Source organism: Calliphora vicina, chromosome 2 (genome assembly GCF_958450345.1).
Source record: "Calliphora vicina chromosome 2, idCalVici1.1, whole genome shotgun sequence".
NCBI classification, from domain to species: domain Eukaryota; kingdom Metazoa; phylum Arthropoda; class Insecta; order Diptera; family Calliphoridae; genus Calliphora; species Calliphora vicina.
The window spans coordinates 69,663,411-69,678,422 of NC_088781.1; positions in this window are offsets into that span (position 1 = coordinate 69,663,411).

The window sequence follows — 15,012 nt, forward strand, 5'->3', positions numbered from 1 at the left end:
TCACCTTAACAGCTGTTAACATTCAAACGTCTTTCATAGCATAATCGGTTACATTAAAATATGCTCAAAAACTAATGAAAATACATACATATATACTAGTAATGATAGTTCGATTAGTCGAATAATTTCTTACGAATAATTATTCGAACAATTTAAATATGACCATTTTCGAATAACGAATAATTCGAACAATTTTATGTAGAATAATCGAATAAAACGAAGAAATGTTCATATATATTTAAATTTATTAAATTGCTTAAATTTTTCATAATTACAAATTTAAATAAGTAATAATGACTCATAAAAATTGTATTGTTTCTGAAATTCGACAAATAACTAAAGACAAAGGGACTTTCGATTACTGTAGATGAGTGTTCCGAAAGCTCCTTCTATAAATATTACTGCAAGAAATTATTATTTTAGAAACAAATCTTTCAAAATTTTTAACTTAGGACTTGAACCAATGAAAATAAAAGATACGGAATAAAATATTTGTTATTTAGCTGGCGAAATATGAGAAGAATTGTAATTAATAATCAAAATTTTAACTTAGATTAAAGTGGAGTTGAATGTGATTTTGAAACGGTCATCGAAAGTGATATTGAGGATGACATTTATAATGATTGCATTGAAATAGATGAAGGCCATGATCTTAAAATATATGTATATAAGTGATGTTGCAAAATATTTAATAAATCGAATGATGAACACAAATATTGCAAACTAACGTTTTGTTGCAAGAAAAGCATGAAGTTCGTCTTATACATGATTTTGAACATCGTTGATCATCTTTGTCTAACATTTTTTGTGTATTTGTAAATGCGTCAATCATGCACTGCATGACTTCAAATTAGCCACGTTCACTGACAATGATATCAAACTTTGGAAAGATTCCCTTTATTGTGTAATTCCCCAAGACCACTTTATTAAGCAAAGATTCGGCAACGTTGATAGAGCTTGATGTATAATACAATTTGTTATAAATAATTCAGAAATAGTGAATAATTAATTTACTAAAGAATTAGTTACTCAATTTAAAACCCGAATTAATGAACGACATAAAAAAGTTCTTAATACGTTTATATTGTATTTGAATTCAGGATCATGTCCAACTAGATCAAATTTTTTAAAGCATAGCTCCAAAACGGTAACTAAATAGTTTGCTGCTCAATTGTTTTGTAGATTGTTCGGGTGTTAATCTGATCAGAATATTTCTGATGAAAATTTAATAATGGACTTTGTTTTCGAATGTTTTTTACCATTATCAATACTTGAATTGTTAACTTTAACGTTATTTTTTTTTATTTTTTAACAATAAAATATTCTAAAACCGACATCAAAACTTCAGTCTTTACTTTAAAAAAAAAATTTTAATTATTCGAACAAGTTAAAATCTTTTATTCGTATTATTCGAACAAGAGAAAAATCGACAAATAATTATAGCTATGTTCAATAACTAAAAGCATATACATTAGAGTGACAGCCGACTTTTTTTTTCGCCAGACCATTAACGTGTTTCAGGCCACTTGAACAAAAAATTTAGAAAAAAAATTAAGAAATTTCGAGAAAAATTAAAATAAAAGCTCATTTTTACTTAAAATATGTCCATATTTACTAGTATATGAGTTTTTGTATTCGTAGGATACCGTTAATCTATTCGCAGGTATGGCCAAAAAAAATATTTTTTTTTAACGGCTTCAAAACTCCATTTTCAAATTTTTAAAAATTTTGTTAAACAAATTTCAGATTTTTTCGATCATCAAAAATGGAGGAATATGATGTAGAAACTTTAAAAGAAAATAGTTTTTTGTACTTAAAAATCTTTTAAAAGAAATACTTAAACGGTTAAGAGAAAATATATGTTACTTTTTCTATAGTATATAATGAATTTCGTTAGCTTAGTACGCAAACGTAACAAGTCCACTTTTGATTGAAATTAAGATTTTGATGCAGAAAGATAGTAAAACATAAGATACATATTTTGAAATAAAAAATGTTGTTATTTTGTTTCTAACTGATGATTTTTCAGTGCTACGCAAAAGTGCTAACTCCACAAAAAAAAAATAATAATAAGAAAACATGCTAAGTCCAGCAAAAAAACATTGAATATGATATTTAAATCTACTTTTTCAATACTATTTGCTATAATACTTTGAAGATTAAAATTTTTCGATGCAATCACTATAGTATGGTTCAGTGTTGCCAATTCATGGTGAACAAAAATGGCTAAATACTTAGAAAAAAAGGCTAAAAAAGGGCTAAAAAGTGGCTAAAAAGGGCTAACATTTTTAATTAAAAAAATACATACATTTGACACAAAAAACTACTTAGAATGTTACATTTGGTTATGCCGAATAGACAAACAAAAATGTATGAATATAACACACGTTCAAATGCGAAAATAAGAATATTTATTCCTGTATGTTGATCCTTAACTTTCAAATAATGTAATATGGGGCCACACGTATATCATATGCCGATGTTTTTATCACCTCGTATTTATCACCTGGCCTGCAAAATGCTCCTAGGAAAATTTTTTTAATAAAAAAAACTTCGTGATAACTTCGATGGAGAATATTTTGATAAGTGAATATATGGCAAATATGCCTCTCATGTAATGCAGAAAAAAAGATATTCTAAAAATTATACACGTCGCCGTACAGAATTGGTTTTCATTTGCAAAAACATAAATTTTGCCATTAGTTAGTAATAGGGTATTCAATTAATCGGGTTTCTGGTTTAATCGGTTAATCGAGCAAATAATTAATCGAGGTTTAGATTTATTCGGTTAATAATCGGTTAATTTAAAATTATTCGATTAACCGAATAATTTCTATTTTAATTTTAAATTGAAAATACAACAACGAATTTTGTGTACAAAAACATAAAAAACAGCAAATAAGGCATTTGAGATCATTTTTGTAAACATATCGCCTATTTGCAACAACGTCATAACTCAAAATCCGTGTTTTTTAAACTGAGTAATACAAAATATAATCTTTTATATATTTTTATCAGTTTTCAAAAAAGTCAATTGTTTTTTGTGTTAGAGTGTTTTTTAATTGTAAACATCAAAATTAAAATTCATGTTTTCTCGTATAATTGATAAGTAAAAATTTGGGTTAAATACAGATTAGAAAGATATTAACATCTACTATTTATATTTCTGAAATCGAATGATTTGTTGAAAATTTATTTAAGAAATAAAATGTCATAAAACATTCAAAGAAGTTTTTCTCGAAACGACTTTTTTTAATTATGACGTTGTTGCAGCAAATGAGCGATGTGTGAGTTTTTTAGGGTTTTAGTAAGATCTTCTGAAATAATCATGACTATTCCTGTTCTCACTTTCACCATTCATCCTATTTTTGAAAGCATAATTACATCAATATTATATAAAATAAAATTTCGAAAATTATATAATTAAGGTTCAAAAAATTACGTGTAAACATTTATAATTAGAAATGCTGAGAAAATTAGATACTATTATTGTAATTATGCTTCCAAAAATAAGGTGAATGGTGAAAGTGAGAACAGGAATAACCCTTAATATTTTATAAAAATAATATAATTTGAACGATTTTTTTTCTTTAGATTTAGTAACACTTTTCTTGGAAAAAAAACTCTCTCGCTGATTGTATATGTTTCAGAAATCAAAAGCATTATAAAGAATATTCCTTTTTGGATTGTTTTATATTTTGATTAATTTAATAGTTTCGTTTAGTTATGATAAAAGACTAATTTCCAAAAAAAATTTCGTCTATACATGTAAATACAAACAAAGTTTCAAAGACATGTAATTTAAATATGTCAGTTGTTATACATACTGACTAATCATGTTTATTGGATGTTCAAAAATATCTAATTTTAATTTGAAATTTGTATTTGAATTGAAAGGGAAAAATAAATACAAAAAAAATTTTAAAGTGCAAAAAAAAGGAATTTCGGTTAATCGGTTAATCGACACAAATTAATCGGTTTATTTGTTATTTGAAAATCGGCAATTTTAAATTATTCGAACAGTTAACCGTCCAAAATTAATCGGTTAGCCGATTAACGGTTAATCGATTGAATACCCTAGTTAGTAAACATATCAAAACTAAGGTAGCCAAAATATGTAAACATAAGTATTTAATTTAAATTTGGATAAAAGTTAATTTTTATATTTGATCAGATATGTATAAATGATCATAGCTAAGTTATTATCGATAATGAACTGAATTTTTCTTTCTAAATTGGTTGGATTGTAGTCTTTGAAAATGGTATACTACATAGCATGTGTTATACAATTTTTGTTAAAGTACTATATTTACATCAAATTTTAATTCTAGAGGAACCTAACCTTCAAAAGGATCAAAAAATACATCGCCCAGATAAAGTTTAAAGTATTCTCTTTAACCCTATATATGATTTTATAAACGCCCGGACCCGCGCGTAAAACATTAACATATTTATTAACAATTTTTATTCAAATAACGTCCATTTTCTCTATATTAGTTATGGCATTTTTTTAATGTATGGAAGGTTCAAACAATTAAATTGTTTACTGGTTCAACATTTTTAGTTAATTTTTGTCATAATATCCCTGCAAATTTTTTTGAACTGATTTTACTAATTTTCAACAGCAAAAATTTCAGATCATTAGAGTAAATATATAATTTTCATTAGAGTAAATATATATGGCTAAATGAAAATAAAAAAGGCTAAAAAAAAGGCTAAATGAATTTTGTTGTGGCTAAACAAGATTGAAAAGTGCTAAATTTAGCCCAAAAAGGGCTAAATTGGCAACACTGGTATGGTTACACAATTCACTGTAAAATAAAAAAAATTTAATTTTGAAGAAATATTAATAAAAAACTAATTTGTTTAAGATTTTGAGTTATTTTGTTTTACAGCAATGAAATAAGACTGTTTTTTGTTATGTATTTACACAGAAAAAAAATTCATAATTGGAATGAATTTTGTAATAAATATTATTAATCGAACTTGACTTTTTTTCCCAAACTTATTTCATTCAAAATAAGAACATGTTCATAAATATTATAAAATTTTACATGACGAAAATTTTTGCTTTTTTTACTTAATTTTTTTAATAAATTGCATTATAATTGTATTATATAATGAATTAGCGCAAGAATATTTGCATAATAGCCATATATTGGCCAATATTTTAAGATAAAAAGGAGAATATCTGAAACTTAAAAATTATCATTAAACATAATAAAACATCCATAAATATAAAAGCATTTCATCCTCTTAAATCAATTTAATCATTTTCGCGCTTTTTATATCATTTTGTAGCTGAAAATCATAAAAAAACTAAAAATTTTCCATGAAAAATTTCAAACATTTTTGAACAACATAAAAATAAAAATTAAATTGAAATTATATTTTTCAAGCCTTCTAGATTTTATTTCAAAACATAAAATATTAAACAAATCATACTATTTAAGAAATTATTGAATTCCAATCATAATATTTATGTTGAAACTTTTTTCTGTGTAAATAATATAAAATAATAAAACCAATTTGTAAAATAATAAAACGAGAAATTAAAATTTATTATAAGAAAATGAAAAGTCCAGCCAAAAAACACAAAATCATAAAAATCAAAAGAGCTAAGTCCCTAAAAATGGCTTCAGTTTCTAAAGTCATTTCAATTATTTTATTTTTTCAACTGATACTTAAAGTTAACAGATCATAGGAGAGAACTGCGTTTACAGATCTAAAGAATATTGAAAGCAAAAGAAGATAGAACGTTTTTTGTCTCTCCTGTAAAATTCAAAAAATGGGACTTGGGTCGTTTGCGTACCAAGTCCCATTTGGTAGTTAAAAAATCATTAACTTTATTTTTAAATACAAAAGTATTAGTATTAGCAGGGAAATATGAAGTTGCAGAGGTCAAAATTAGCATATACCAATTGGACTTAGATCTGAAATTCCGACAAAATTTGTTAGATTTTTGTTAGATTAAAGACTTAACCGATTAAAGACTTAGCCGTTCTAAATATGTATGTCCAAAACTCGCTTACGTAAAAAAATCAATATGAACTTTTAGATTCATTGATGAGAATAATAAGTTATAGAATGTTAATAAATTTTGTTGCAGTTCATTTCAGCCTACAGATAAAATGTTAAAAAAGTTTAATTGTAATACAATATACATATACTTTTGATATCAATTCAATATACATATATAACTAATGCACTAGATTTAAATCGAAATAAATTGTCTTTATAATACATAAAATAAGTATGTATGTATTTTACAATAAAGAACTCAAAAAAAATATTTTGGCGATATTTGGCGATTTTTCGTTTAGATTTTGGCGATGGAGGTAATAAAAATCTGACAACCCTGGTTCTATTTTGAACTCGTAATAGTTAGCAGCTTATATTTTATATGTTTTGTGTTATTGTTTATTTATTTAAAATTTTATTTTTGTTGTGAAAAAATGTCAAAACAAAAGAATTTTCAATAAAATTGAAGAAAATGTGAGTATTTATATATTTTAAAAGGAATAAAATATGGAAATTGTGTGTATAAAACAATTGTTACTGGAAAAGCGTTCATTTACTTTTTACTATTTTTGAGAATTTAAGAGAGTAATTTTGTAAATTTTGATTTTATTCTCTCGTTGCATGTATGTATTTACTGGGAAAGTAAATGAACAGACCTTATATCAGAGCTTTATAAATATGAATGACCTCCAAATAATTTTGTACAGCTATATTTAAATTTCGAACCACCTGTTCATTGTTTTTCCATGTCCATGTTATGCCTCGTTCAGCGGCTCGGAGGCTACCATGATGAGGTCACCCTCATCCTAATTATAGAGTTTATGCCCTTAATACCGGCTTTTGTATGTGTCAAGTTCAAAGTCGACCAAGTCGTCCTTTGCATTAGAAAGAAACAGTGAGATAATAACATAGTCTCTGATAGCTACAACAGTGCAGACAGACACTCAGTAGCCGCACTTAACCTAATGAACAGACGCCACTGAGTTGAGGTATTGGTTGCAGCTATACTATCGGATATATCGATAGTATAGCTGCAAATTTTACAAATTTTACAGGAAAAGGTTTTTTTGAATCTTTTGAAATTTATACATAGAATTACAAATTTTATGATGCGATATAATATAATTTCGTTCAAGCTATTTATCTATTTTTCAAAAATATTTATAACTTTTGACAATTAAAAATTCATGGAATACTTTATTGAAAAATATGACAAAAAATATTTTTTATTGAATTTTTGCATAGATACAAATTTTTCGAATTGAAATTAAATTTTTATTTATAAATAGTTTATAATGAAATTTCACAGTTATGTAGATTTTTCTATTTAAAATGGAAAAATAAAAACGAATTTTGAAATTTATTATCAGCAAAAAAGTCTTGAAAAATCCCAAAAATGGAAATTTTTAGTTTTTTGGCTATAATATCCATACCAGGGTCGGAGTTATCGGAACCCTTTACAAATAATTAAAAGCATATTGGGCCATCTAAAATCGGTTACTATATTTTGATATCGAATATGCGATTTGAGAATTTTTGCCCTAAATTTTAATTTTACATAAAAGATAGGTATTTTTTGAATGGACCTGGTCCCCTCGGTAACAAACATTTTTAATTTTTTTTCATTTAAAATATTTTATGAAAACTTAGCTTTCAGAAGGTATAAATTCCTTATACATCCTCTTAGAAATTTTTTGCGATAACTTAAAAAGAAAAAAAGTTATTTTTTTCCAAAAACTTAGCGAAAAATAGCCTTTTTAAAATTTTATAAATTCAAATGCATATAACTTTGGACTTAGTCATTATTTTTAAATAATTATTTTTCTTCTTTGAAACATACATGTGTTGTTAGTCCAATAAATACATTGTTATCAAAAAACTGGAGTAGGGTGGGTAAAATGTTGAAAATTTAATTTTTAAATACGATTATCTCCCAAGCTATAATAGATAATCGACTTTTTGTAGTGCTCGATGAGAATATTCTATATATGTAATTTTTTTGAAATCGGAACTCAAACAAAGAAATATGATCGTTTTAAAAATGTAACATACCCGAGGTGTCCTACTTTGAGGACCCTTGGACGTGCCCCTGGTGGGTCCATGACGTCCACGAAAAATTTATTTTCACCTTATGAAAGCATGTATCATTTGTTTATTTTTTTTTATTTTTCTAATTTAAGTTAATATCGTAATGTAAAATTTATAACGCTGGCAAATAAATATGTAGACATACAAAAAGGCAGACAGTCGGATAGACACAAGTACTTAAACGCTTTATTTACACAAGAATTTCAATTTTCTTGTTCTGATCAATTTTCTATTGATTAAGAAAGAATAGAAAAATACTTGACGTACTTAATACTTAGTGCTCAGATCGAATAATTTTTCTTTCAAGTTTTCTGACTTAACAATGTTCATAGATTCTGTTGCGAGTACAATGGACAGATTGAAAGAATAGATACACAGTCGATTCCATATTATATATTTAGGTATATATACATAAGAGTACATGTGTTGTACTTACAGTGTTTTACAAATTTGTGAATTTAGACATACAATGAAAATAACTGAGATTTGGACTGGGATTCCATCCTCAACCACCTTTCGAACTGCGTTACTTGAAGACTACAAATTTCGTTATCAGGGCAACCAAAAATATGCTCTAAAAATGTTTTATATGCATAAAAAATACATTTAACTACGACCAATATGCTCGTAAAATATAAATAAAAAGCACTAAAAAATAGTCTGTTTTTGCTTAAAATTCATAATTTTATTAAAAAATAAATAAAAGGTAAATAAAATACAGAATTCATAAATTAAATTTTGTTATTATTATTATAATTATGTATTGGCATTTGGTATGGTTTTTAACAATGTTTTAACATTTTAATGTGTGGAAATTATTGGTTTTGTTATGGACCTCCTCAAATACATATCGCTATTTGCGACAAGAGGGTCATAACATTTTTGAACTGAATACTAACAAATATTCGTCATACTAAAATCAGTCAGATAGTTTAATCTTTTTACTAAATGACCAAAATTTATATTTGGATCAATTTAAAGATTATTAAAATCACAGACTGGTAAAATTAGAGCATTTATAAATGTAAACAAGTAAGAAAGTATGGTCGGTCAAGCCCGACCATATAATACCCTACACCAAGTAAATGAGTAAAAATATTTTTCTTTTAAAATATCAATAATTTATATTCGTGAGTGATTTTCGGAAGTGGGCCTTATATGGGAGCTATGACCAATTATGGACCGATCACCATAAAATTAGGTGGTGTTATTTATGTCTATATTAATGTTAAGTATGTTGAATTTTGTGTGTATACCAACATTTTTAAGCGATTTATGCACGTTAAAGTGATTTTCGGAAGCGGGTCTATATGGGAGCTATGACTAATTATGGACCGATCGTAACAAAATTTGGTGACATGAATTTTGTTATTTGAAGCGAAATTTGTGTAGTTACATAGATAGATTAAACATTTATGACCGCTAAAGTCCAATTTCGGGGGACATTTGTATGGGGGCTAGGTGAAATAATGGACCGATTTCAGCCAGTTTCAATAGGCTTGGTCCTTGAGCCGAAAAAATAATATGTACCAAATTTCATCGAAATATCTTTAAAATTGCGACCTGTACTCTGCGCACAAGGTTTACATGGACAGCCAGCCAGCCAACCAGACGGACGGACGGACATCGTTTAATAGACTCAGAAAGTGATTCTAAGTCGATCGGTATACTTTAAGGTGGGTGTTAGACTAATATTTTTGGGCGTTACAAACATCTGCACAAACGCATAATACCCTCCCCACTATGGTGGTGTAGGGTATAAAAAGTGCCACATCATATCCAGTTTATTTTAAAAAATTCATAAACTTCTGTGAGTCACTGTATAAATAAATGTATATACGTGTGCGTGTGTGTGTGTTAGTAAGTACGTACTAGTTACTTGTACAGTAGTAGTTCATGATATCAATACAATAAATGTGAACAAATTCCTTGGCACTCATTTTCATCATTTAACAAGAAGCAACTTTGACTACCTTTCCACACACTTCGAATAATCGAAAAGAAATGTTATGAAAGGAGAGGAAACGAAACGATAAAACCAGACAAATATTTTTATATAACGCACGACAAAAAATAACTACCAGAATTTAACCAACACAAATTTCAATATTTATTTAAATAAACATTTCTATGATTAGAAACAGTATTAAAATTTCTATTTGATTATCAGTGAGTTTCAATTCGAATTTATTATTCATCAGTATAATTATTATTGAAAATTATGAAAGTATCATTTGAAAGATGAAAAGTTACCATTAAGTTCCACTTTGTGGTTATTCATTCATTCAGGATCAAAATGTACCACTAGAAGAAAAAAAGTACTACCCTTGTGGATTCTCATTCACTCAGAAATAAGTAGTATTACATTAGAGTGGGTAAAATTTTTTCTCGACCAAGCGGTTGTCAAAATCGAAATCTTCGACCAATTCTAAGAAGGTTTGCCAAAGAAACCATGGGTCTTTTTCGCTAAACTTTTCTTTTCTTTTCGTATTTTATATTTTTGTTTAAATATGCTAACATTTTATGGAGCCTTTTAAGAAACTTGACTAATAGGGTGGAGCGATTTTTATTTTTTGGCTTTTTTAACTCCTAAATATACACAAAAAATTTCATTTGGTTGATGTTATATATAGAAGTGCCCCCACATCATTAAAATAATCCAAAAATAAATGGCTGTAGAAAACGGGGGGAGTGGAAGTCCCCAATGCCCTCATTATGTGTAGCAGTCTTGGATGTCCTCTATCAGTAAAAAAATAACCAAGTATAAAAATACCCACTTCAGCATATGTGGGTTGTAAAACGTATGAAATATGAATTTAGTTTTTCAAGTAAAAATTATTTTTTTTTAATTATTGGATATAATTATATTGACCCAACAATACATAAAAATATTTATATTCAACATAAACTAAAGTTTAATGACCATATGAAAAATAGGCAATTTTTTGATTTTCAATTGTGTTGGGGCACCTCAAAACATCAAAATAGGTAAGTAATCTTTCGTACGTTTAACTTACTCATTAAAAGGCAACTTTCTATCGGTATTCCATTGATAACAAAAATTAAAAAAAAAATTTCATACATTATCGCTCCACCTTATTGACTATGTTTGGGAATGTTCGAAAGGAAAGAAAGGCAGAAAAGATGAATCATTGCAAATGGAGAAGATTAACAATAAAGATTAAATAAATTCAGTCGAGGATGGTTAAAAAATCTCATATCGTGGTTGTGGGAAGACTTTTATAGAAGACTTTTTTTCAAAACCATTTGAATAAAAAACGGTAGTTAGCTGACTTTTTTTGAAAATTTTATTTTTTGAAATGCAATAAAAGTTTTGTTTATGAATCGTTTTTAATGAAATTTTCACGTAGTATATAGAAACTTTTGATGGAAATCCAAAAGTGAAAAAGATATTTGTGAATTGTTAAAGACAATCCGACAATTCCCAAAAACAGGCTATGTCTTAACATGTCTTAATTTTTTGAAAGCAGCTATGCGATTAGAGAACATGTTGTCTAAAGTTGAAATTTATATAAAAAATAGGTCTAGGTTTCCCGGGATGTTATCTTTTAGAAAAATATAAATAAATTATTTATCTTTTTCTTATTTTCTGTATAATTTAAAATTAATATAAGTACTTTTTTCGAAAAAAAAATGGCGAAAAGACATATTTTTTTTATTTTTTTTAATTTTGAATACACATAACTTTTGACTCAGTAAAGGTTTTTAAACAGTTTTTACGATGATTAATAATTGTAATAATGATTAATTGTTGTTAAATCAAAAAAATATACTTCAAGAAAATCGGGAAAGAATTGGATCCGTTATTTGCAAAAAAGCAGACCAAGGTAGGTAAAAAACATAAACTTTTACTTTTCATAATGCGAATAATTCGTAAACTATAGGAGATAATGTATGGCTAAAGCAATGATCTCGTCTAGTATATTCCATATATATAAATATCGTTTAAATCGGATCGCAAACAAAAATTTTGTCATCATTTTTAATTTTTGATATACCCGAGATGAACCAATTTGGGGCATTGTGACTCGGCGCCCCTAAAAATTAAAAATTATGCCAAATGTTTGTGTCCGATTTGAGAGATTTGTATATATGTAGAATCTACATTTTATCTTTTATAGTTTACGTGATATTCACCATTGAAAATTAAAATTTTATGTTTTTTACTTACATTGGTCTGGATTTTTGCAAAAAGCGGATCCAAATCTCTCCCGATATTTTACATATATATGTATGTTTTTTAATTAACAACAAATGTATTAGTATTATAAGGAAATAATTATTTCAAAATCGATATTCCATGGAATTCGACGTAGATTACGATTTTGACAGCCGCTTGATGCATTTTTTTAATGCATACAAATTTACCCTAACCTAACTCTTTCCGTCCCAAGCAATTTCAAAATTGACTGATTTCAGTGAACTTTTCGATCACATTTCTTGCATTCTTACATAAAATACTAAAGTAAATCGCACAAAAACATATTACAAAATGAAATAGAAATAACACATAATATTGAGATGTTGAAAACAGTAAGTAAATACCGTACATAATTGCTGTATTCACACGGTAGTCATAAAGTCGTATGTCATAAAATAATAACACGAAAAAATATGACTGCTGTGAGCAACCCTCATAAGTTAGTGTGCTATTTCAAATTTGAGTCAGCTGATAAAAGAAAAAAACAATTATAAACAATTACAAATATTTTTAATAAAAAATGCCAAAAACAATTTAATTTAAATAAACTTAATAATAAAGTAAATAAAATCTTACCTGAGAATCTTCTAAACCATCAATTTTTAAAAATATATATTAAAAAATTTCTTGCCACAAAATAAATTGTTTAAGTACATAAACATAAACAGCTGTTGTCGGTGACTAAGCCGGCAAATTTTAAATACGTTTGACTGGCAGCCAAGTCAGCTAAAGTATACAAACAACATTTTCTTACTTTTTGTATATGTCTCAATGCGGCTACTTCTAAATATTATCACCGGCTCGATGAAGAGTTTTTCCCTTTCGACTTAGATTTACACTGTTTAGTTATGACAAAACAATAAACACAGTATAAAAGGTCTTGTTATTTTATGACTTTTTTCTTTGAAACACAACAAAATTTTTTTAAAACTATTGTAAAACTTTAGTACTTTATGACAATATGACTTGATAGGACACCGTGTGAATACCCCAAATATATAAATGTCTCTACAAAATACGTTAAATTTACCTACACATTTGTGTAGGCGGGGACGGAAAAGGCTAATATACATACATATATCCCTATGGACCATATATGCTTAATCTCATGTTACTAGATTAATTATTACAGAAAATTTAAAAAGTACAATTAAAAAATCCTTTGTGGGTAGACACTGATTCTGGATCATCTAATGTTTCTACATTCATTATTATGGATAATTCAATATGCACCATTAGATGGACGAAAAAGGCATTAGTTAGTTTTGCAGATTAGTTGTTTCCAATGTATAACGACATTGATCTTGTGTTTAACTTGTAAAGCCACAACATTTTGATTTGAATTAAAATCGCAATAGCATTTCTTTATGTTTTTACAGCGAGTTGCTATAATTGAAGCATTATATTAATTCCGTTCACTTCTACTGCATCCGAATAAGAATTAATTTTAGCTGGGAAAATGAAATGCTTTCGTTTTGTGAAATAAAGCTGTTACAAGCGGACTTTTAATCCTCGCAGACATTTTGAGTTCTAATCGCTCAACTAGAGCGTCTTCGTTATTTGTCGTTGATTGTATGTATATTGATAGCTAAATACTTAGTAGCTTCAGAAGATGTAGTAGCTACAGCTTTAATTCAAAACAAGTGGCAAACATTTTTCTTGATTTTTTTTTTGTTGTTTTTAAATTATTGCTTTTGCAAAATTAAGTGCAATCTTGCAATAAATGGATGTTGCAGCAGCATTAGTAAATAACATGGCTGCAAAAAATATGAAGAAAGAGAATTAAAGTGAAACAACAACCACAAGAACTAACGCTGCAACATCATCCAAGTTCATTTCGCGCAACAGCAGGAGTTAACATCGCAGGCGTACTGGCACTCACTCATTGCTCCCTGGTAGTAGCTAAACTCCATTATCTGAAAATAGCCTACCACAACTCATTCGCCGGTTTAGTTCGGTATTGGAATTACTTACTATTTTTATTCCAATACCAAACCAAATACATACAATGAATTGATGCGGACGGCATAGTTGGTTGGTGGTATTGTTTGTGACAACTGCTTCAAAAAAGTATGTAGTCCTTTGATCAATGTTTTCCAAATGGGCATCCGTAAGAACATTACAAGAGGTCCGCTAAGAAGTCTAAAAAAATGAAAAAACTATTTTAAAAATTCTTAATCTTGCATATCACCGAGGGTGGTTGTATCCTCATCCCTCATCCGTTGGTATGAATTCAAATCTTAAACTCGTATTCTTTAGCTGTGTGTGTTTTATTGAAATCCATTTCGAAATTACGAATTTACCACAGATTTTACGTAACATTTAAAATTATAGCCCAAGACCATTTGTGCCTTTCTCTTTCAGTCATGTTCCTTACCAACATCCACAACTAGATCTTCGGACTTGAGTTTTGTGGCTGACAGAGTTGAAAATCGAAACAAATTTAACAAAAAAACGTGTGTTGTTTTTGATTTTGTTTTTTTTTTCTTATATATTCTTTTACATACTGATTAACTATATTCTTTTACCTCCTACCACTCTTCCACGTCTTAACTATACTGTACTTTTTGTACCTTTTGGACAAGTTTAACTTTATTATTACTCAATCCAAAGAAAATATACATAGCTGAAGTCATATAGCGGAAACTCAAACAAAAAAATCACACATACGAGTGTTGTTT